The 24,400-nt window shown below is 39.7% G+C and overlaps 1 protein-coding gene, 1 non-coding gene and 2 pseudogenes across 6 annotated transcripts in view; 1 reads left to right on the top strand and 3 right to left on the bottom strand.

The window, feature by feature from the left end:
• LOC127800342 (pentatricopeptide repeat-containing protein At2g36730-like) overlaps positions 1–18,004 on the bottom strand; it is a 36,443-nt gene extending 18,439 nt beyond the window's left edge. For 3 of the 5 annotated variants that reach the window (XM_052334898.1, XM_052334902.1, XM_052334908.1), the window contains exon 1: positions 17,840–18,004. The gene's annotated coding sequence lies outside the window, so the exon portion shown is untranslated. The remainder of the gene's footprint in view (positions 1–17,839) is intronic. The other 2 variants (XM_052334900.1, XM_052334903.1) reach the window with 1 other exon arrangement.
• LOC127800346 (B2 protein-like) lies at positions 6,758–17,861 on the bottom strand (annotated as a pseudogene).
• On the bottom strand, positions 17,872–17,974 carry LOC127800926 (U6 spliceosomal RNA). Its single transcript, XR_008022911.1, has one exon. It is a non-coding gene; the product is annotated as a U6 spliceosomal RNA (small nuclear RNA).
• A 1,367-nt stretch (positions 18,005–19,371) lies between the features above and the next one.
• Positions 19,372–24,056, top strand: LOC127799024 (sulfite oxidase-like; annotated as a pseudogene).
• Positions 24,057–24,400: the final 344 nt, after the last annotated feature.

Genomic DNA, 24,400 nt, shown 5'->3' with positions numbered 1-24,400 from the left:
ACCAAAAGGAAATGGAAAATTTCTAGGAAGGGTCACCAGCAAGGCTAATTTAAAAACAATCAAAGCAATACCCATAATCCTAAATTTGATCATACAAGATATTTTGGAAAAAGACTAAGAAGAGCTACAGAAACCAGTCTTGCTTTATCATCCTGATTTGAATAATTAAGATTTCCAAATGTAAGATTGTCCAACAAAGCTGAAAGAAAGGTAATTAAAAGAAAACTAATTGCAAGTTGACTTGCAATCTTTTTACCCTAAGCATATGTCAGATCTCAGATCTGGCAAGGACTTCTTCTGCAATTCCGATAGAATTGCGCGCGAATGAGAACCCGAAGGTAGAGAAATTAGGAGGAGAAAGATAGGGAAAGAGAAAGAGAAAGAATCGAGAGAGGTGAGTGAGGAAAATGTGATTCAATTTGTATTATCCGATAGCCGCTAAAGGGCCATAAGCTTGCTTATATACCCTCCTCAAGAAGGCGCCAACATTTGAATTACAATCAGCTAACTACCAGCTTCTACATATTTCCCAGTGCCAACCGCCTATACCCATTATTACTACATTACCCTTCGATTAGCAGGCCCCCTTGCCCCTGACCGTGACAATTCCCCTCCCCTTCAGATTCTTCTTGTCCTCAAGAAGAGTTTAGAGGAGTCTGACTGCCCTTGGAAATTGCTGGAGTAAGTCGGGGAGATACTCCCAGGTGTTGTTTTCCGGATGGAGGTTGGACCAGCGAACGAGCACCTGAGTGAGGGGTAGATGCTGTTTGTATATCACATGTTTGTCCACGATAGCGACAGGTTCAGCTGTCGGTTGTGCTGCTGGAGCAGCTGGGGGTAAAGATGCGCTCACCGGGTTGATACCAGGGGATGGTTTGAGGAGAGAGACGTGGAACACGGGATGGATAGAAGTCTCTGCTGGAAGTTGTAATCGGTAGGCCGTGTTGCCCACCCGAGCTAACACTTCATATGGCCCATAGAATTTAGGACTCAGTTTGGAGACTGCCGCTGGGGAGAGAGTCTTCAATTGTGCATACCGTAGTTTAAGATAAACCCGGTCCCCCACTGCGAAGGTGCGTTCACTTCGCTTTTTGTCAGCGTGTTGCTTCATACGGTTTTGGGCGTTAGCCCATTCATGCTTTAAGGTCTGTATCACTTGTTGTCGTTGGGTGAGATAATCGTCCACTGTGGCTACCACGTTAGGTCCACTACTGATCAGTAATAGGGGCGGTTTGTATCCGAATAAAGCCTCAAACGGGGTCATCTTCAAGGACGAGTGGTAGTTGGTGTTGTACCACCATTGCGCCAAGGGCAACCACTTGTGCCACCCGGCGAATTACACCAAGCACACACACCGAAGGTAGGTCTCCAAGCATTGATTTACTCGTTCCGTCTGTCCATCCGTTTCCGGATGATATGCCGAGGACATGTGGAGCTTGGTACCTAATGATTTCATAAGTTCCTTCCATAGTAAGCTGGTAAAGACTTTGTCGCGATCGGATACAATGACTCGCGGTAAGCCGTGTAATTTTCCAACGTGATCAAGGAACACTCACGCCACTTCTTGGGCTGTGAAGGGGTGAGTTAGACTTAGGAAGTGGCTGTATTTGGTGAGTCGGTCCACAATTACCAATATACAGTCTTTGCCCTCTGACTTGGGTAATCTTTCCACAAAGTCCATACTGATGCTGGCCTAAGCTTGCTCTGGTTGAGGCAATGGCTGCAACAGCCCTGGAGGGTGAATGTTCTCATGTTTACATCGACTGCAAATGTCACAATTCTTGATATAAGTCTGCACGGCCTTCTTTAACCCCGGCCAATAGAATAATTGTTGTATGCGGTTATATGTGCTTTGGATCCCCGAATGGCCCCCTACGGGCGAGTCATGCAAGGTGGTTAGGATCTTTCTTCGTAGCATTTCGTCATCTCCAATGACCAGTTTCTCTTTGTATCGTAGCAATCCATTCCTTAGTGAGTACCCGGGTTTGCTCGTGGGGTCTAATGTTAATTGCTCCAGTAGATCCTTGGTCCATTCTGTTTTCTCATAACTGGCGGCTACCTCTAGGTGCCATTCCGGTATGACAGAAGTCATGGCTACTGTTGTTCCTTCCTCCATACAGCGGGAGAGGGCATCAGCAGCCTTGTTCTCGTGTCCTTTCCTGTATTGAATAGTATAATCAAGTCCCATGAGTTTAGACATACCTTTTCGTTGGAGGTGGGTGTGTAACTTTTGTTGCAATAAGAATTTCAAGCTTTCATGGTCAATGCGAACAACCATCTAACTCCCTTCCAAATAATGCTGCCATTTGTCTACTGCTATCATTACCGCTAGCAGCTCCTTCTCATACACACTAAGACCGAGGTGCTTTGGTGCTAACGTCTGGTTGATAAAGGCTATAGGCCGACCTCCCTGAGCCAACACTGCTCCCACTCCATAGTTGCTGGCATCCGTTTCCAAAACAAACGGTTGATTAAAATCAGGAAGGGTCAATGTAGGAACCTCGCACATGGCTTTCTTCAGCTCATCAAAGGCAGCTTCAGCTACTTCATCCCAATGGAATTCGTCTTTTTTGAGCAACATAGTAAGTGGCTTGCTGATGATGCTGTAATTTTTAACAAACCGCCTGTAATAACTCGTGAGACCCAAGAATCCCAGCAAACTCTTCACGGTCGTTGGCCTTGGCCAGTTATTCATAGCTACAATCTTTTGGGGGTCCGTGCTCACCTCGTTCTCTAATATAACATGGCCCAAATATTCCACTTGGGTTTGTGCAAAGGCACACTTGGACTTCTTGATGAACAACTTATTGAATCTAAGGATTTGCAAGGTTAACCGCAAGTGTTCTATGTGTGTAAGGAAATTGGAGCTGTAAATTAGGATATCATCAAAGAAAACAAGAATGAATTGGCGAAGATAAGGTTCAAATATATGGTTCATGAGGGCTTGGAAAGTTGCTGGTGCGTTAGTTAAACCGAAAGGCATAACTAAGAATTCGTAGTGTCCTTGGTGGGTCCTAAAGGCTGTTTTGTGGATATCTTGGGGATTCATACGGATTTGATGATATCCGGAGCGGAGGTCGAGTTTGGAGAAAACTTTGGCTCCATGTAACTCGTCCAGTAGGTCCTCTATGATAGGGATGGGAAACTTATTCTTTATGATCAGGGAATTGAGTTGGCGGTAGTCTATGCAAAACTGCCAACTGTCGTCCTTCTTTTTGACTAGGAGAAGAGGGGAGGCATATGGACTAAGGCTGGGTCGAATGACTGATTGCTAAAGCATTTCCTTAATCATGCGTTCAATCTCAACCTTTTGTTTTGGAGGATACCGGTAGGAATGAATATTGACCGGTTCTGAATTAAGTTTTAAGGTTATGGTGTGGTTTGGATGTCTGGGAGGAGGTAGAGCTTTCGGTTCCTCAAACAAATCCTTAAATTCATCTAAGAGTTCATCAAGTAAGTCCAGTTGAGTTACCTCCCAAGGAAGTGAGCTGTTCTTTGTTGCTTCCAGCTTGATTTTTCCACCAAAATCCAGCTCTCCATCTTCCTGCTCAATTGTTTGTATCGAGAACAATTGGGCCACCTGTGTCCACTTGCTTTTGAACAGCTAGTGGAGTCTTTTACCTGAAATCAGTTTGCAAGTCCCTGTCTCTGCACCGCCGGTGATAGTCATTCGTTTTCCCCCTTTTTCGAAAGTAACTTCCATTTTCTTGAAATCAAAGCAAATAGGACTTACCTCCCTCATCCAATCCACGCCTAAGACCATATCGCAGCCTCCTAACCGGAGAAGCCTTAGGTCAGCTTCGAAGTCCTCCCCCTGCATCTGCCAACAGAATCCCATGCAAGCAGATTTACAAATCACCTTTTGTCCGTTAGCCACTGTAATCGACAATGGTATTGTTCCGGTAAGGCGACATTGGAGCCTCTTAGCCACCCGTTCATCCAGGAAGCTATGTGTACTTCCGCTATCAATGAGTATCGACAGGTCATCCTTTTGCGCTTTACCATCTACTTTTATGATTTTACTTGTGGATACTCCCCTTAGTGCATGGAGAGAAATCTCCATTTTCTCTTCGTCTCCTTCGTTCCCTTGGGTCTCTGCTTCTTCTACTTCTTCTTCTTCCCCATCCTCTGTACCCTCTAGCAACAACAATTGGCGTTTGCATTGATGGCCTGGTGTATATTTATCTCCACACCTGAAACAGAGCCCAGCTAATCTCCTCTGTTCCCTCAAATTATTCCCAAACGATGGGGTTAGGGCTGGCAGAGCTAACGCCTTTCCGTTGGATCCCCCTGTCCCTCCTTCCTTGTTCCATCCCTTGTTACTCTGTTGATTCGGCGCTTGCCAACCTCTCCCGACCCCTCTTTGTTTCTTCGATAAGGCCTCCACCGCTAATTCTTGCAGCTTAGCACACTCAATAGCCTGTTGTATAGTTTTAGGTTGAAACATTTTCACTATGGGGCGGATTTCTTCGTTCAAGCCACTGATAAAGCTTGACACGAAGTAACCTTCGGTAAGTGTGGGATTGGAAATTAACATGAGTGTCTTCAACTCCTCAAACTTTTGTTGGTAGACTTGCACAGCTCCTCCTTGTTTCAATTTATTGAATTCTTCTACTACGTCTAACATTCCTTTCTCACCAAATCTTCCACACATTCCTTCCGCAAATGCTTCCCAAGAGCACTCATCTTTCACTCCCATCCACCCTTGGTACCACGCATCCCCCACATCATTGAGGTAGGCTGCCGCAATTGTTACCTTCTGTTGCTCGGCCACGTTGTAGAGACGAAACACTCTCTCACAACGCCTCACCCACCATTGCGGATTCTGGCCATCAAACAAAGGAATCTCCATACGCGGCATCAACGTCCCGCTCTGGTTTGATCCCTGCGCTATGCCAGATCTCCTAACGCCCGCGATTTCCTCCATCACTGGTTGCTCTGTTTCCAATTCTGCAGATCCCTCCGATCTACCATTTCCCCCTAGATCGTTTAGGATCGGTTCCGAATGCTCCCTCGGAGGGAACTCCGGAGAGATTCGTACCTGAGTTTGGCATGATAACATCAGCATAAACTAATGCATGTGATCCCGGAGAGTTTGATTCTGTTCTTTCATTTGCTCCTCCAACCGAGCAGTCTGTGTTCGACTCTCCTCCCGCCATACATTCACCGCTCCATCGATCCTTCTTTCCACCGAACTTTCAAACGTATCTATCCGATTCTGCATCTCCGAAATTGATGCAGTCACCTGCCGGAGCTACGCCTCCATATGCTTCATCCGAGTGCCGTCTACCATAGCCCTCTCGATTGCCCACGAACGTGCTCTGATGCCAAATTGTCAGATCTCAGATCTGGCAAGGACTTCTTCTGCAATTCCGATAGAATTGCGCGCGAATGAGAACCCGAAGGTAGAGAAATTAGGAGGAGAAAGATAGAGAAAGAGAAAGAATCGAGAGAGGTGAGTGAGGAAAATGTGATTCAATTTGTATTATCCGATAGCCGCTAAAGGGCCATAAGCTGGCTTATATAGCCTCCTCAAGAAGGCGCCAACATTTGAATTACAATCAGCTAACTACCAGCTTCTACATATTTCCCAGCGCCAACCGCCTATACCCATTATTACTACATTACCCTTCGATTAGTAGGCGCCCTTGCCCCTGACCGTGACAGCATAGCAGAACAAGCCAACAGAAGATCTAACAAAGAGTAAATGACAAACCTCAAAGATACCATGTAACTGATGAGTCGTATAGTTATAGAGAAACAAAGGCAAGCCTGGTGTTATTGCCCATACAGAGTCTCTGTATCTTGGTGGCAAACCTACAAAACAAGTGTAATAAAAGGAAGAAAGGATAAATTTTCTACAGGACTACTTGTAACTGAAAAAGAAATAAATATGATTAAGACCAGCATAAGTCATGTCCAAAAACTACATTGGAGTCCTTGAAGAATGGGCACAATCTCAATTGCAAGAATACAATTGGTGCCAGGATAATGAAAGCAGTAGACTCCAAGTCAACTCCCAGACTGGTGCTAAATGTGAAATAGGAGTAACAAAATACAATGGCTTCTAGTATGTTGACCTTTCAACATCTTAATGGATGAAACTATCCATTTAATAAATGATCCAAGTAAGACAAGTTTAAGATAAATATATAAAACAAATGTAAACAGAAGATTACCAAATAATTGTCGCTTTAAATCTTCCTGCATTGTGTCATTGTTACAAACAAAAATGTATCCACCAAGAATCTCATTCCTTGGAAGTGTCTCAGATGCAGGCAAAGTCTTGAACCTTTTATCAATTGCACTTGCATTGGTGTTGTCATTGTTGCTATTGTTGCTATTGCTGTTGTTGCCATTGCCATTGCCATTGGCTTCTTTGCTTTGGCCATTGACACTATACACTTGGTTCCAGTCATATTCCCTACAAGGTTGCCATTCCCCTTCTGTATACCACTCCTGATGGAGCTCTTGCTCACATTTTCAGTCATTTTTGGGTCCAAATTTAACATGTTGAAGTAAAGGCTTTCAAATTTGTTGTCCTCCTGGAACATCATATTATCTTTCGGCCTTATGTCAGCAGGGGCCTTTGAGAGATCAAGGTTATTCCTTCACTCACCCTTTGCTCTAGTCTGTTCAGCTAGCTTAGAAGCAGCCATGAACCACTTATGATCCTCTGAGACTCTTGATTGTCCTCGAAGCTGATCACCCAATTGCCAAAAGCTGTTGATGCTATCCATTGTTACAAATCCTGATGAATAACATGCACAAAATTTCTTTATGTGTAGTGTTAATTTTATGCAATCAATGGCATCACACACTCAAGAATAGGGTGAATTGGGTGTTTATGAAAATTTATAAGTTTGTGGAGGTAAAAATTACTCATAAAAAAGTAAAAATAGTTCATTTTTCATTTAAATAAATTTATGTACACTTTTATGAATTGATTTAAATAATGACAATGGGAAAATAGAAAAAAATCATTTAAATCATACAATTAGAAAAGCTGTGTCTTTCACACGCAGCAAAGGAAAGAGAAAATTAGATATATGCACACATAAAGAGGCAAACAAATAATAGCAATGACATTGACAGATTAAGACTACGGAACAGCTTAACAAAGGAAAGGCTTTTTCATCTTTTACTTCAACTAAAACAGCCATCGGCCACTGTCGCAAATATATCCAATTCTCCAGAACTCTTCTTCTTATCCAGAATGATAACATTACCAGTTCGGGAAAGACAAATTATGCTTATTCCTTCACTCCACTCCACTCCACTCTACAACCCATCCGTAATAGGGCTTATTACTAGTCAGTCACCAACAAACAAACATTCCAAGCACCAAGGGGGGTGTTTTTTTTAGTCTCCCAAGCTTGCGCTCTGCACAGAAAACAGGAGAAACAGATGCACTAATATCCACCACAAGATGATCTACAACTTATACTACCAACACTTGCTCCTGCAGGAGAGCTGGCGACTGCACTTGAAACAACTGCTTGTTCACAGAGATCTAACAGCTCCAGGGTCTGCAGAACCCACAAGTCAGTTTCAGTTTCACCAAAATAAAAAAATATCAATACAAGGAAAGACAAAGAACACATGCATCCACACGACCCTCAACTCAAAACTGGATTTTTCATCATACTGTTAGAAAATTTTTATTATATTTTTCTAACAATCTTAAAACAGATTTACTCACTAAAGTTTTGATCTGCGATAGCTACCCCTATAAATTCTAATAGAACCTTTAATAACATGGCACAAGGATCTGTCTCTGCGGTCCAGATGCCTGATATTGTGCCTGTGGGCCATGGGAAAAAGCCTGAAAAATTCAACTGATTGAATTTTAAGAGGTGGCAGCAAAAGATATTGTTTTACCTTACTACTTTGAATCTTACGAGATTCTTGACTGAGGATGCTCCTAAATTAAATAAGGATGAAATATATATGCTAGTTATCAACATAGTTGATACATGGAAGCATTCTAATTTCTTATGCAGAATTCCAAAGAGGAAGACCAGGGCCCATGAGACACATGTGGTGGATACCATGATTGAAGACGTGTCCAATATAAGCCTGTCAGCCATGGTATCTGAGGTGAACTTGGTCGGGTTTAACTTGAGTGAATGGTGGTTTGACATTGGTGCCACAAGGCACATATGCTCAAATAAGGAGTTGTTCACCACCTTCGAGGCACTTGGTGGGGTAAAATGATTGTATCAATCAATTATCTTTTAACTAAGATACCTCGAAAGAAAGAAGAAAAGACTTCCTATGAACTCTGAAAAAGTAGGAGACCATCCTACAAATATTTAAGAGTGTGGGGGTGTCTAGCAAAATTTGCTATTGAGCGGAACTATCTGGTGTAAGAGGTGGGGATGCTCTTTATGTGGTCTCTGTGTAGTGGTGTATGGAAATCAGTGTTCTAAAAATCGGCCTAGGCGGCCGCCTAGGCAGCGATGAGGCGCTAGGCAGCCCCTGACCGTCGCGAATATGGCCTAAGCGGCCCCTCTAGGCGCCGGCCCGATTAATCGGGCGACTGCAGCGCTTAGCCTCTTGTGACGCCTAATTTTTGTGTTTAAATTTTACCTTTCATCGATTCTGAAGCCTCTTTTACTCCTCTCATCCGTCGCTCTCTCATACTCCTCATAGCCCAAGGCCGTCGCTGGTACCTCCTCGCTGTCTCGAGCTCCACACGACCTCTTCACCGCCTCTATGCCGTTAAGCTCCATCCTTGCTATCGCGTCCTCACTGCGTCAATGCCGCCATCGTCGCTGTCAAGCTCCATCTCTGCTTTCGCTTCCAACCCCCCCTCTCTCTCTCGCACGTGCACGCGCATTGTTGGGTCTCTCTCTCTCTCTCGTGTTGTTGGGTGTTAGTATTAGGGTTTATTATGTTATTTAATTTTTTTATATTTATATGTTAGATATATATCTAATATATATATATATTAGATATATATATTTAATTGAAAATAACATCAAGTTACATCATAAAATTGAAAAAAATAAAAAAAAATTAACAGTTTTTCTAAACCCACCTAGGCCCCGCCTAGGCGCTAGACCCTAGCTTGGCGCCCGACTAGCGCCTAGCGCATTTTAGAATACTGACGGAAATAGATGTTCCATGCTGGGATCCACTATCCTCCATTGGATAGGCATGGACATCCTATGCATTATGACTCGGTTGGTGATTGTGAGAGTCCTTTGCCAAGGCATATATGATCGAAAATGAGTTTCTGATATCGAAAAAAGTTCTGATATGTCATCTTGATCACCTAGACTAGATTCGGTATAGTTACCGAATACTATGAGTTTAATTAGTCCATGGCTCTCACTCGGTCGGGATGTCAGTAGTGGAGGAACTATAGTGCACGGTAATCTTGAGTCCTGTCTAGAGGATACTTAGAATCTTTCAGGGTGCTTTGGAGATTTGGATGACAAAATCTATATGGAACAATCCAAGGGTTTTATAATTTTAGGACAAGAAAAGAAAGTCTATAAATTGGTAAAATTATTGTATAGCTTAAAACAAACGCCTAAGCAATGGTATGAAAAATTTGTTAATGCAATGATAACTAATGGGTTTAAGATCAATAAGTGTGACAAATGTGTCTATATTAAAGACAGAGGAAATGGCTATGTCATTTTGTGTCATTACGTGGATGATATACTCATTGTTGGTAGTGATGACAAGATGGTCAAATCTACCAAAAATATGTTAAATTCAAAGTTTGAAATGAAGGATATGGAACTTGCAAATGTGATTTTAGAGGTTAAAATCACAAGAGTATCAGATGGTCTCATCTTAAGTCAGTCACATTACATGGACAAAATTCTAGAGAAATTCAACAAGAATGATTCTGGGGTGGTTAGAACACCATTAGACATTAGTCTTCATCTACCCAAGAATAGATGTGAGAGTATTTCTCAAATAGAGTACTCTAGAGTAATTGGAAGTCTAATGTATTTAATGAACTATACTAGACCAGATATTGCTTATACAATCAATAGACTGAGTCGAGTAATCACAATGCTAACCATTGGAAAGCAATAGTAAGAGTACGTAGGTACTTACGGTATACTCGTAACTATGAGCTGCACTACACCAAATACCCAACTGTCCTAGAAGAATATAGTGATGCAAATTGGATATCTGATGTAAAAGACTCAAAATCTACAAGTGGATATGTATTCACACTTGCAAGTGCAACCATGGCCTGGAAATCTTCTAAATAGATTGTTATAGCTAGATCCACTATGGAATCTAAATTTATTGCCTTGGACAAATGTGGCGAAGAAGCAGAATGGCTACGCCATTTCTTAGAGGATATTCCAACATGGCAGAAACCTGTGCCTCCAATATGTATATATTATGATAGTCAATCTGCAATTTGAAAGGCACAGAGTAACATGTATAATGGTAAGTCTAGACATATACATCGTAGACATAATATCATTAGACAACTATTCTCAACTAGAATTATCTCTATTGACCATGTGAAGTCAAAAAATAATATTGCAGATCCGCTAACTAAATGGTTGAATAGAGAGATAATTGAGAAGTCGTCAAGGGGAATAGGACTAAAGCCCATGAAAGAATAAGTTAATACAATGGAAACCCAACCTAGTTAACTAGAGATCCCAAGATCTAGGTTCAATGGGACAACCTAATTGTAAAAACTTTATTAGGTCACTGTGCAGGCTTTACCCTCTTGTCCATTCCTATAATGAAACAGTGATACTTGTGGGAAAAATGATAGCGATGTTTACTTTAATGATTCTTAAACTCCAAAATTCTGAGTGGAGTAAGTGGGTTGTTCTGAATTAAAAAATCACCTATGTGAGAAGGAAGTGCGGCCGCTTCAAAGGAGAATTGTATAGGGCTCAATTCTTTAAAAAACTCTCGCAGAACCAAGCTAATGTTCATGGCCAAAACAAACATAATCATGAGAACTGAACAACAGTAGCAAGATTCCTATGTGAGATATGTTATCATTTACATAGATAACATGACAGTTCAAGGACATCATGTCTACTGAACAATTAGTAAAGTAAATATATCTTCACAAGAGAAGGTTAAGAGGTAACATCTACCTATCCTATGCAGGTTTCGATCGATGAACACTATCACCGAGCCAAAAGTGTTCTCCATCAATTTTCATTCATGTGGGGGATTGTTGGAAAATTTGGTATATTCACATGTCCAAATTGATAAATGGGTGAATGAAAAATTGTTTTAGGGACGTGTAATATAATATATAATTTATATTATTGTAAAAGTAAAAGAAAGAAAAAAGCAAGAGGAGCACTCTGCGCATGTGGGCTACCGATTGATTGGCATTATGCGATTAGCACTGTGCGCAAATTGAAAGCATGGGCACCTGTGAAATTAATAATGCAAGATACTATTTTAATAGTATAATATATATAATAGGGTCCTACTTGAATTATTAATTATAAAGATATTATATATATATAATTGAGGGAGGCAACTAAGTCTCCCACGTCTTCTCCCTCTTTCTCTCTTCTTTCTTCTTCTTCCTCTTTTGGAAAATGACGGAATACAAAACAAAATATTCTTATACTCTCCTAGTTCTGATAGTATTCAACTAGTATTCCAGTTCGCTGTTAGGCTTTGAAGTTTGTACTAACTTCACAGCCTATAAATCGTTGTACCCTAAGAAATAGACGTCAACTAGTCTCTAGCACTTTCGGTGAGGCGGCGAATCTATTTTAAGGGAACTACAGTTTACAAACTGTGAAGTTAGCACAAACTTCAAAGCTTAACAACGAATTGGAATACTGGTTGAACACTATCAGAACTGAGAGAGTATAAAAATATTTTGTTTTGTATTCCTTCATTTTCCAAAAGAGGAAGAAGAAGAAACGAAAGAAAGAAGGAAGAAGAGAGGAAGAGGGAGAAGATGTGGGAGACTTAGTTGCCTCCCTCAATTATATATATAATTCAAGTAGGACCCTATTATATACAATATATATTATACTATTGAAATAGTATTCTGCATTATTAATTTCATAGCCACCCACGCTTTCAATTTGCGCATAGTGCACCTCGCACAGTGCGAATCAATCAGCAGCCCACATGCGCATAGTGCACCTCTTTCTTTTTCTTTTTTTTTTACTTTTACAATAATATAAATTATATATTATATTACACATGCCCCCAAAACAATTTTTCAAACAATTTTTTATTCACCCATTTATCAATTTGGACATATGAACATACCAAATATACCAAATTTTCCAACACATACCTCGGGAACTAAGAGCTCGAGTCGAAACTTGGGGCCATCATAATGATGCAAGACTGGCCTGAAAGCATCTTCCTCCAAGGCCTTGCAGACTCTTCTAACACGGATTCTCACCTAATTCAGCAGAAAATAAAAACAAAAAAATCATCAGTTTCACTTGTAAAGAGCCCATTTCCATAAAACACCATAGGAATTGTATAAGAGACAACACTGCACTTCAATTTCAGGGCTGCAGAGTGCAATATCACTTGGAGAGAATCAATAATCAACAATTAAAGTTCTTCACAAAGTCAGGTTTTACCTGAGCAGAGAACCTTGATTCTCCCTTGCATTTCTTATCTTCCCAAGCAGTAGGGTCAATGTTAGAACCCCCAAAGCTCGCTGCCTGCATGATAAATTTTTGAAAAACAATTGTCAAGACTGCTGAACTAATCAATAAATTCCAACTTTACCAAAAGGAAATGGAAAATTTCTAGGAAGGGTCGCCAGCAAGGCTAATTTAAAAACAATCAAAGCAATACCCATAATCCTAAATTTGATCATAAAAGAAATTTTGGAAAAAGACTAAGAAGAGCTACAGAAACCAGTCTTGCTTTATCATCCTGATTTGAATAATCAAGATTTCCAAATGTAAGATTGTCCAACAAAGCTGAAAGAAAGGTAATTAAAAGAAAACTAATTGCAATTTGACTTGCAGTCTTTGTAACCTAAGCATAGCTGAACAAGCCAACAGAAGATCTAACAAAGAGTAACTGACAAACCTCAAAGATACCATGCAACTGATGAGTCGTATAGTTATAGAGAAACAAAGGCAAGCCCGGTGTTACTGCCCACACAGAGTCTCTGTATCTTGGTGGCAAACCTACAAAACAAGTGTAATAAAAGGAAGAAAGGATAAATTTTCTACTAGACTACTTGTAACTGAAAAAGAAATATGATTAAGACCGGCATGAGCTCATGTCCAAAAACTACATTGGAGTCCTTTAAGAATAGGCACAATCTCAATTGCAAGAATACAAATGGTGCCAGGACAATGAAAGCGGTAGACTCCAAGTCAACTCCCAGACTGGTGCTAAATGTGAAATAGGAGTAACAAAATACAATGGCTTCTAGTATGTTGACCTTTCAACATCTTAATGGATGAAACTATCCATTTAACAAATGATCCAAGTAAGACAAGTTTATGATAAATACATAAAATAAATGTAAACAGAAGATTACCAAATAATTGTCGCTTTAAATCTTCCTGCATTGTGTCATTGTTACAAGCAAAAATGTATCCACCAAGAATCTCATACCTTGGAAGTGTGTCAGATGCAGGCAAAGTCTTGAACCTTTTATCAATTGCACTTGCATTGGTGTTGTCATTGTTGCTATTGTTGCTACTGCTGTTGTTGCTATTGCCATTGGCTTCTTTGCTTTGGTTATTGACACTATACTTGGTTCCAGTCATATTCCCTACAAGGTTGCCATTCCCCTTCTGATACACAGCATTATACTGTACATACCACTCCTGATGGAGCTCTTGCTCACATTTTCAGTCATTTTTGGGCACAAATTTAACATGTTGAAATTAAGGCTTCCAAGAAGCCAACTTAATTCTAATTTGTGAAACAATCATATATCATCTGCCAACAATTGCAAATGAGTAACCCTCAAGCAGCCATTCCTGGCTAATAAACCTTGAATAAACCCAAGATCAGCAGCCGCCTTCAAAATGTACACCAAGAATGGAGCAATTTGCATGGCTCGAAAGTGTTTCATGAGAATGGCTGAAAGGAACATTGCAACGTGGAATGCAATGATTTGCAGGTTGGCTGTTCATGGTCATGCTGAAGAAGCAATTGATCTGTTCCAGAAGCTAGAGAGCCAGCAGATTAAGCCGAATGACATCACATTTGTTGGGGTTTTGTCTGCCTGCTGCCATGCGGCCATGCGGGCTTGATTGATTTTGGTCGAGAAATTTTTCATTCCATGAAAAGGGTGTACTCCCTTGAGCCTAAGATACAGCACTATAGCTGCATGGTTGATCTTCTAGGGCAAGGTGGGAGGCTACAAGAGGCTGAGGATCTAATAAAAGGAATGGTGTGGAAAGCTGACGTAGTGATTTGGGGAGCTCTGTTGGCTGCTTGTAAGAGCCATGGTGATTTTGATGTTGCAGAAAAGGTGGTGAAAGAAATTCTTGATCTAGAACCTCATAATCACGGGGTTTATGTTGTTTTGTCCAACATGTATGCAGAGGCTGGACAATGGGAGGACATTTTGAGGCTGAGGAAGGTGATGAAATAAGGTAATTTGGTGAAAACACCTGGGTGGAGCCTTGTGGGTGGTGATAATTAAGAATGTTTCTGTGTAGCTGGATCCCAACAACAACAATAATCCCAAGCTTAATCCCACTATGTGGGGTTGGCTAGGCCCATTTGATCAAATTATTGATGAAGAGATGGTTGCTTTGTATTAACTGAAGGTGAAACCACGATATGTTGCCCTTTCCAACAGTGTTAGGGATTCCATTTTAATATAGCTATCTGACTGCTGATTATTGTTCCATTGCAACATTTCTGGTGAGGAGGAACATCAAGCATGCTGGCTAATGGAAGAATTTTGGCTGAGAATACATATTTGCAGTTTTGCATGGACTCCTTGTTTGGATCACCAATTATGGCAAAGTTCGTGGATTCTGAACTTTGTTTGCAAACTCTATCGTCAGCTGGCTGTTCAAAGATGGGCATAGATGCTAATAATATATTTGGGGATGGTTGGAGATGAGGGTTTTGGTGACACCGTGCACTGCAAATTTCATTAATGACATTGTTCTGCGCTGCCGGAGAAGTCAAATGTTGGGAACCCAGATGCCAATTTTGATTTGTGAATGTAAATTCTAGAAGAAGATGCGATCTCTTTCTTTCAGGCTATTCACTTACGTTCAATGTTCACACAAGTGATCCCAATTTTAAGATTCTAAAAGAGCCATTGGTGGTTGCAGTGAATCTCCTAGAGGCAATCACCCTGAAGGTTCTCTAGAAGGGAGACATTATTTTTACATGTTTTTAGTTATGAAGTATTGTAGTCTTTCATGCCTGGCTTGGTACTGGGGTTGAAGGGGTCCTGTGGTGCAGTTTGACAAGTTTCACTTCTCACTTTCTGATAGTGTTGTATAGAAGACTCTAATGTTTGACCCTACTTCAATGGACTTTTCCTTGCACTTAAATGCTCATCGAGTTGGTGGATTGTTGGTATGTGGGGCCGTATTTGGTGCTCAAAGTGTTGTATCCTCTTTCTTCCCTACAAAATGGCAGGATTTCCAGCAATGAAACTATTAAATCTTCAATTTTATAATTAAAGACGTCTTAGTATTTTATTTTTTAAAAAAATTTAAAAAAACATAAAAAATCATGTTTTCTAATTCACAGTATAAACTTGAAAAATTAAACATTTGACTTTTTTTACTTTTTAAAAAAATTGAAATATTCTTCGCAGCTGCCAGCTGGTGCATATGAGAGCAGTTTCGGCAATGATATCCTGAAATTACAGAACGAAGTATGATGATTTAACCAGTGAAAGAAAATCTACAGAAGACAAGAGTATGTTATCCATCACCTACTCAGATTAAGAATTGTAATGGTTGCTACTGTATACCAACTGCTTGTATACAGTAGGAGCAAGCTGTGATGTGATGTGTTTCACATAAAATTCTTCTGGTAATGAAACTTAGAAAAGTCAGATTAATCATAAAACTCGAGCCTATAAAAAATATAAAACACGGTATATGGTCTACGATGAAAGAATTAAAACCCTCCATAATAAATATAATACCTGGAAAGTATGAACAACACTTCAATACTTCATCAAGGGTGGGTTAGTATATGAGTACCAGATACATAGGTGCATGCAAAATACATACAGTGGATACGTGCTGTACACCCTATCTTGAGTGTCTTAATTATTTTTGCTCATTTAACTCAGCCAAATAGCTTGCTCCTCTGCCAATCAGGCAGCCAAAGAATCAACCAGCAGCTGTCTCTTGTGAACTGCTAAAGAATTAGCTTCCCCCAAAATGTGAACATGAATTAACATGCTTGCAACAATCCTCCAACATTCTGATCTTAAGGATAATCTCTAGTGAACTGAAAATATCCTACATAAAACCCAATTCACAGCTGTGAAGTTGTTCAATTCCACAATCAATGAGACATACCTCAACGAGTTCAAAGAAGAAGATAACTTCAGGTAAGCATATAAATTCACCTCCATTACATCCATTTAATTAACAGGACAGGAGAATAAACAGATTAGAAAGCCTATGTCCTCAGAACCCAAAGACAACCCCACCGGAATTTTAAAGATAGACGGGTAACAAATAGGAAGATTACTTGACACAGATTTGATCAAAACCAATATCCCAGCAATGGGAATAAGCAGCCTTCCAAGAAGCCAACTCGCTTCTAATTCTTGAAACAATCATATATCATCTGCCAACAATTGTAAATGAGTAGTAACCCTCAAGCAGCCATTCCTGGCTGATAAACCTTGAATAAACCCAAGATCAGCAGCTTCTTCAACATTCTATTTAATTTTTCTGCTGACAAAAACGAAAAGAAATGGCAATAAAGGTTCACCTTGCTTGAGACCTTTTTCCATAACACAATTCCCACCCAAGACACCGTTCACTAGAACTGATATATTCCGATCATTACATTTACTAATCCAGTTACACCACTCACCACCAAACCCCATCAAGATTTTGCCTAACCTTGAATGACTGCATTTTGATAATCATCGACCACCTTATGCAAGACACACGCTCTAATCTGGTCGCCAGCATTTTCAAGATGATTTTCTCTAGGCTGCTTATCACACTAATAGCTCTGTCTGTAGTGTCATTAAGAAACTCTGATCCAATCTCCCATCTAATCAAGTAGGAGCCTTACATACCAAGGGGATAGTAAGATAGGGGTACTAAAATAGTTTTGTCTCGCTTCATGATGTAGGGGTACTTTGAAGTTTCTAAACTGTCATAAAGATTTCTTTATTAACCACTGAATTGAAAAATATGATAATGGTGAAGGCATAAAAGATCAAGATAACTAGCTAGATTTTTGTCTTACAATTCAAATCATTATAACCCTAATGGAAGGATAGATACGTGGTTGCCAATAGCTCTTGCTTTTAAAGACAATACAATGCTTTACATGCAAAGCCACATGTAATATTAAGCACAAATATGAACGAAAATTTGATAAAATTAAGATTAACGCTACCAATCAAATTAGGAGGATGACAATGCGCCAGAAGAAGTAGGAACTGATGGAAGAATTCTCTCTATGAATTTCGCTTAAAAATTACAAGCTATTCAACACCGACAACAGCATAATTGAAACAAGTTCGACTTCTTCTTTCAAAATAAAAGCATATCAAAGAAACCTTCAAATATCGAACAACTTCGGATATGAAATTACCTGAAAAGCTTTTCCGACGCCTCCTTAACGATCAAATAGCACAGAGGGTGAACTCCAATCGAATCGACACAGCGATCCCACTCGCAGACAAAAAGCAAGAAGGAACCTAGTTCGTGGATCGATGGGGACAAAGAGGAAAAAAATTTGGACCATTTCTCGATTTGTGCGTGTCATCCTTGCGCAGGGGCCATGCTAATCTTCTCTGTATCGTTCCAATTTTATCGGATGTCCCCGAAGGGACAAGCCTTCTTCATTCGGCGACATCTATAAACTTTGCGTAATCTTATTATCTCAACGATGTGGGATAGAAAACAGAACAAGTTACTTGATTTTCGTTCCCCTAAAAGGTAGAAAACGACGCCGTTGAAGCATTAACTTTAGCAGCTCATTGGAAGCAATTTGATTAAGTTACTTGATTTGATCATCTATAATTTGATTTGGTTAAGACTATAGCCCTAAATGAAATAAAGTTTGGTCTGGTTAAGACTTGAAATTTGAGGCATTATTTGTTAAATTTAAATAAACATAGCACTTTTGTTTTTGGGGATAATATTCGACAATTAAATAATATTTAAAATTTAATAAATAAGTAAAAAAAAAGAATAACAAGCAGATTAAGGTTATTATTATCTTTTACCTCTAAAAGTTTTAAGTTTTATATAATAAAATTTAAAATATCTCCAACATTATTTTGTTAAATCGTTTTCTATATTTTTTTTTATATTCACTTGGGGTGTCCTAATTTCACTCGACTAATTCCCAAGCATGGTTGATCTTCCCCCTGATACACCCCTGAATAAATTTGAATGCGGATATAGTTTAAACATATTTAGAGTTGGACATTCAGTGCAATCCATATAAGACTTTAACATTTTATCAAGTCTTTACATTGATTCGAACCCTAATATTCTACATGAAACTCTAAATGTTTTATCACTGCACCACGCTCATAGGGGCAATCGTTTTTCATATCTTTTTTTTATTAACGCACTATTATGAGCGCTCCCTGCTGCTCGGTCCCGTGATTCCAGCAGGAGATGTAAATCAGAGAACCCAGCAACCAATTCGACCCTTAGCGTTTCTCCACAAACGTAAGGACGGTGTGGTAGTTTTTCAACGTTCAAGGTCACTTTGACTGCTGAACTTTCTCCCTTATCGAGGGCTTGAACATGAAATCTGAGAACTCAGAAAGCAACACCTCAACAGTTCTTCCGTTACCAATTGATCTATGCCCTGGGGGCATCGTTTTCTATATTTAATCTATAGGTCTAGCGATATTTGCCTCATGTTTCTCAAACCACTTCAATGCTCACGTCCCATCACCTAACAAGAGATAATAATGATATATGATAATTTATTAAAGAAAATACGTGTTATCACATAAATAACATAGTGTCATCTTAATTTTTGACAAATTTAATTTTTTATTGTCAACTTTACTTCTATTAGATCAATTACATTGATCTAATCGAAATTATAATAAGATTGTGTTTGTTTAATTTTTTACTTTATAATTAATTTAGTTATGATCTAAAATTTCAAGCCTAAAAGAACTATCTTTTTTGCATGTTATTTAGTGAAATATAATTTAAAAAAGAAAAGATGAAATGAAGATGGAGATGGCTGTAGAAGAAGATGGCGAATGCATGGAAACCAGAAGTCGGGCACGTGGTTCTGGGTGGCTGGAATCGAGCTCACCATCGTCAATGAGTCAGACAGAAAGCCACCTGCCCATCGGAGAAAACCAGCTATCCAAGTGTCAACCTATTAGCTTCTTCGTCATGGTCTCTTCCCGCTACAGACAGCTCGTTACCCCCGTCGTTGAAAATCACACAGCTCAGCCAGTGCCACCTTCGCACCACATCACAGAGATCAATATGTCGGATCAGATCATCATCGTTATCGTCACGCTTCTGTCCAAACCGTCTGATCCATGTCGGCGATGTCGCGACCTTAATTTGATTTGCCTTTTTCCTCATTAGCATCTATCTCCCTCTATATATATAATTTACATGGAGGTCGGAAATCACCATCATCTTCATCGGCGACCGCAGCGCACATAGAGAGAGAGAGAGAGAGCAGATCTTGAGGGGAAATGCCGGGATTGAGCGGCCCGTGGGATTATTCACGGGAACCCCTTCGTCACCCGTCTTCGAATCAATGCCAAGGTAATGTTCTTAATTCGAAACGATATCAATATTTTCAGAGAATTTTTATATGCAAAATTGATACTGTAAGTAGACATTGAAATAGAATCTTGTTTGCAGGAGCCCTTCAATGCGGAGCCGCCTCGTTCAGTTCTGATATCCTCTTATGTGACTCCCGTGGACTTCTTCTACAAGAGAAACCATGGGCCAATCCCCATAGCTGAAGACATAGAAAGGTCACACACTTTGTTCTAATTAATTCCGTCATCTCTTTAAACTTTTAATTTGCAATTCAATTTTAACTCACTGCAGAGTTGATCGGTTTGCCTAGAGCAGATATTGTGTGTCAATAACCGGTTTGATTCAGGCTTCCAAGCAGCTGTTCATGAAAGATGTAAGGTGAGTGATGGATCTATCTAGGCATTTTCATGCATTTAAATTGTTTGAAGAAAGGACTGATTGATGCTTCTCTGTAAAATATAATAGGAACCTCCCGAAATACAATGTTGCCGTCACTTTACAGGTGTGTTATTTCTACAAATACTTTGCTTCTACATTGCTTAAGTTACATTGGATTCAACACTTTCTTTGTGTTAGTGTGCTGGCAATAGGAGGACTGCCATGAGTGAAAGCGAAACTATAGATGATGTTGGCTGGGATGTTGCAGATGGTTTGTACTCTGCAGTCTGCACTTGACTATATTTTTCTATCCTCTGGGGAGCAATGAATTTAATTCTAGTCATGCCAAAAGGATAAAGTAAATTAGCTATTTCAAAGGAAGTTTAATTCTTGTAGATGTTTTAATTAAGATAATTCTGCACATATGATTCATGTATGTAGAGATTCATCTATGGGAACAAAGTCATCTTGCATGTGTAACAACTATTATATATTTATGTTAGAACACCTCAAGTGTGAAGAGATGCATGAATATAGGAGTTAAATGGCCATGCTCGTAAATAGTTGTTCATGTTTTCATGAAACTAAGGATGTAACTTGGAAGTGTTATCAATTTCTCAACTGTTTTGCTACATCAAACAAAGCCATGCTTGAGTAGCTCATATATACTCTAGCAAGTTCGGTGCAGCACAAACAAGAACTTCCTGTTTGCTTCTTCTGAAGTACAACTGCATCAAAAATAAATGACAAATCTGCATTCTCTTTTTGAATTGTACTTACATAGTTTTGAGTATTGTAGGACTAAAATTTTCACATCTCACTATTTTCATTAACTACAGGGGTGATGGATCTCATAAAAAACTGACCCTTTTTTTCGATGCACCCATTTTTTGCTTCTATCTTCTAAACAGCCATTTGGAGTGGTGCCAAATTAGCAGATGTTCTTGAACTTGTTGGGATAGCTAAGTTAACAAGTGCTACCCCACTAGGTGGAAAGCATGTTGAGTTTGCCAGCATTGACAAGTGTAAGGTAATGCAACTTTCTGTATCTTCCTTGAAAATGCAATTTTTCCCTTTTCTGCGCCCCCTTTTCAGCCACTGCTTAGTGGTTGCAGGAGGAAAAAGGTGGGCCATACAAGGCATCGATTCCATTATCTCAGGCAACTGACCCCCAGAATGATGTTCTACTAGCGTATGAGATGAATGGATAGGTAAGAATCCTTTCTCTTCTGCAAGAGAGCATAGTTTTTGTACTAATCTAACAAATTCACATGTTTCTCGATCATTTATCTTTTGTTGCAGGCATAAATTTCATATTTCTAGCTAGCTTTCCTTACCCCTTATGCCTTTTCTCTTAACCTCCATCCTGGGTTCCTTTATTTCTACTTGTTCATGTAGGTGACTCAAGAAAATTCATAGTAAAATAAGATCAAAAGTTGACAATAACTTCTCTCCTGAAGATCTTGTTAACTATGCTTCAAGAAGAACATAGAATGTGGATCTAATCATCCTTTTATCCATTCTCCTTTTGAAATGTATTAGGTTCCCTTTCCATTATCATATATTGACACTTGGTTTCTAGATAACACTAAATCCATCAAGATTGACTCTCGACGCCATATAGTAATCCTCCCTAACCTGTGTTGATGCCAATACCCTATGGGCTGGTTGGTTGCAAGATAGGCATATTTCACAAAATTTTCAGACACAAGCCATTAGTTGGAAGGCCTATTTCTTGGGTTGGTGTTTTTGCCCCATCCATTAAGCAATACCAACACATGCACTCATAAATTCCTTCTACTAATACAGAATCATCAACAAGTCACAGTTTTGTTTCTATGCCTTTTGATTTATTGAAATTAAGCAGGTTAATTGCCACCTTGATTTTAGTTTTTTGGTATATGATCCTGCCTTAGCCTCTGAAAAGGGACCATGGATATCCGCTACGAGCAATTGTCCCTGGTGTTATTGGTGCCCGTTCTGTCAAGTGGTTGAATTCCATCAACATAATCAGTGAAGAAAGCCAGGTGAGAGTGTTGTTTAGTCATGGTACTAACACCATGTACTTTTATCAATTTTCTTAATAATCGAGTTCGTATATTCTTGATAGGGCTTCTACATGCAAAAGTACTACAAGATGTTTCCACCTTATGTTAATTGGGACAACGTCGACTGGTATACAAGGACTCCTCAAATGGATTTTCCAGTTCAGGTATTGCTCAACACCCCCCCCCCCCCCCCCCCCATCATTTAATCTCTCATCAAGCAAAGAAGTTTTGTTACAATAGTGCTAAAGAGGTATTTGCTCACTCCCCCATTCATATTAGTCTCTTATCACTCAAAGAAGTGCTATTACAATGTTTTGAGTGCTAAAGAGATTGATGTGTAATGACATTAAAGACCAATCTGCCTAGAAAGGTAGGCCCTCCATGCCAAACTACAGTTAACCTTCAAGAAATACTAGTAATAACTCTTATGATGCATGAATTTAGTGTGATTGTTTTCTTGTGGTGCACTGTCGTGAAAAAAATGTAAAATTCAACTTTAAAGACTAAAAAGGGTGTCCCAAGGGTTTCTGCCGTGCAAGGGTCAGAGAAGGTTGTTTTTGTATACAGCCCTACCCTTGTTCTACAACAAGACTGTTTTAACAACTTCAAACTTGTGATCTCCCCATTAAAAAGAGCAATTTTATGGGTTTCTAACTGCTTGGAATATTCTACCTTCGAGTAAATACTGCAGGCCATAATCTTCTGACTACAAATTTAAGGATTTTTGCTCTTCGTGACAGTGTGCGATATGTTCCTTAGAGCACGTGAGCATTGTAAAGGATGGAAAGCTCAGTCATTAATTTCTAAACTTGCAAGCTCTAAATTCTAATCATTTGACAGTTTCCACTTTTTCCCAGATTTTAGGACCTGGTGCGGCACATGCAGTTTCTTTGAGCTCCATTATTTTACTGCATTTTTCTGTGCAGATAACCGTCAAGGGATACGCGGTGTCAGGAGGGGTTCGAGGAATTGAGAGAGTAGATGTATCAGCAGATGGGGGCAAAACCTGGGGGGAAGCACCCAGATTCCAAAAGGGTGGCATTCCATACACAGCCCATGATACAAGCCGCGACAAATGGGCATGGGCGTTCTTTCAGGCTATCGTCCAAGTTCCAAGTAGTACTGAGATAGTTGCCAAAGCGGTAAGGTTTTATAGCAACTAGTCATCTTATTCAGTGAATAGAACGAGGCCACTTTATTCTTTAAACTCTAGCTGTTGGTTATAGAACCATTGACCATCAGGGTTAAAGCATCAAAATAGCAGCTGGATAGAGGTTCATACTGTCAAATTAAGTTCATGATGCAGTTTGGAGTCAAAGATTACCTCCGTGTTTGGATTGCAATTTATATCACCCTTGTGCCTTGTGTCGTGTTGTTGGGGTGGCAGGTGGACACAGCTGCAAGCATTCAACCAGAAGAGGCAAAGAGCATTTGGAACTTCAGAGGAATACTGAACAATTCATGGCACCGCGTCCATGTTCGAGTTCTTCACTCGAACATTTAGTAGGGGGATGTATCAACAAAAGTTATTACCAACAGAGCGATGCAATGGTTTTAGTTTTCATGTTTGTCTCTGTTCCAGACAAATCTGCTAGAAATGTATAAAAAGAACGACTCTTGGTTTGACTCTGCACATGGGTTTCTTGGGAAAAGATAATCCCGAAATCTTTAGGCATGAATTTAAGTATTTCAAATCAAGCCAAGGCTAAGAAAAGTTAAACAATAGTAGAGCATTGAAGCCTGGGGCTGGGGAGCAGCAGCAGCATGCACATTCCACAGATTATAGCATTGAAACAAGGATAGCTTGATTTATCAGTGAATCATGAAAATAACATGAACAAAAGCATAGCACAAAGTTGGAAGTCTAGCGAGAGCGAGCATTCCATGCACTGTTCCAGGCCAACAGGTTGGCATCCTGGGAGTAAACAAATAGAAACCATACTGGTCCAACAACTATAAGAATCTGCAGGAAGAACATCAGTTGTTGCAATCATCCAAACAATGGATCAACAATGGTTTTGAGATTCCAAACTAGTAAAATTTGGCAAAAGATCTTCTATTTCCAAAACCATT

Source organism: Diospyros lotus, chromosome 4, assembly GCF_014633365.1.
Source record: "Diospyros lotus cultivar Yz01 chromosome 4, ASM1463336v1, whole genome shotgun sequence".
Classification (NCBI taxonomy): Eukaryota; Viridiplantae; Streptophyta; class Magnoliopsida; order Ericales; family Ebenaceae; genus Diospyros; species Diospyros lotus.
The sequence above is the reverse complement of the archived record's forward strand: the minus strand, read 5'-3'. Positions and strand labels throughout refer to the sequence as shown.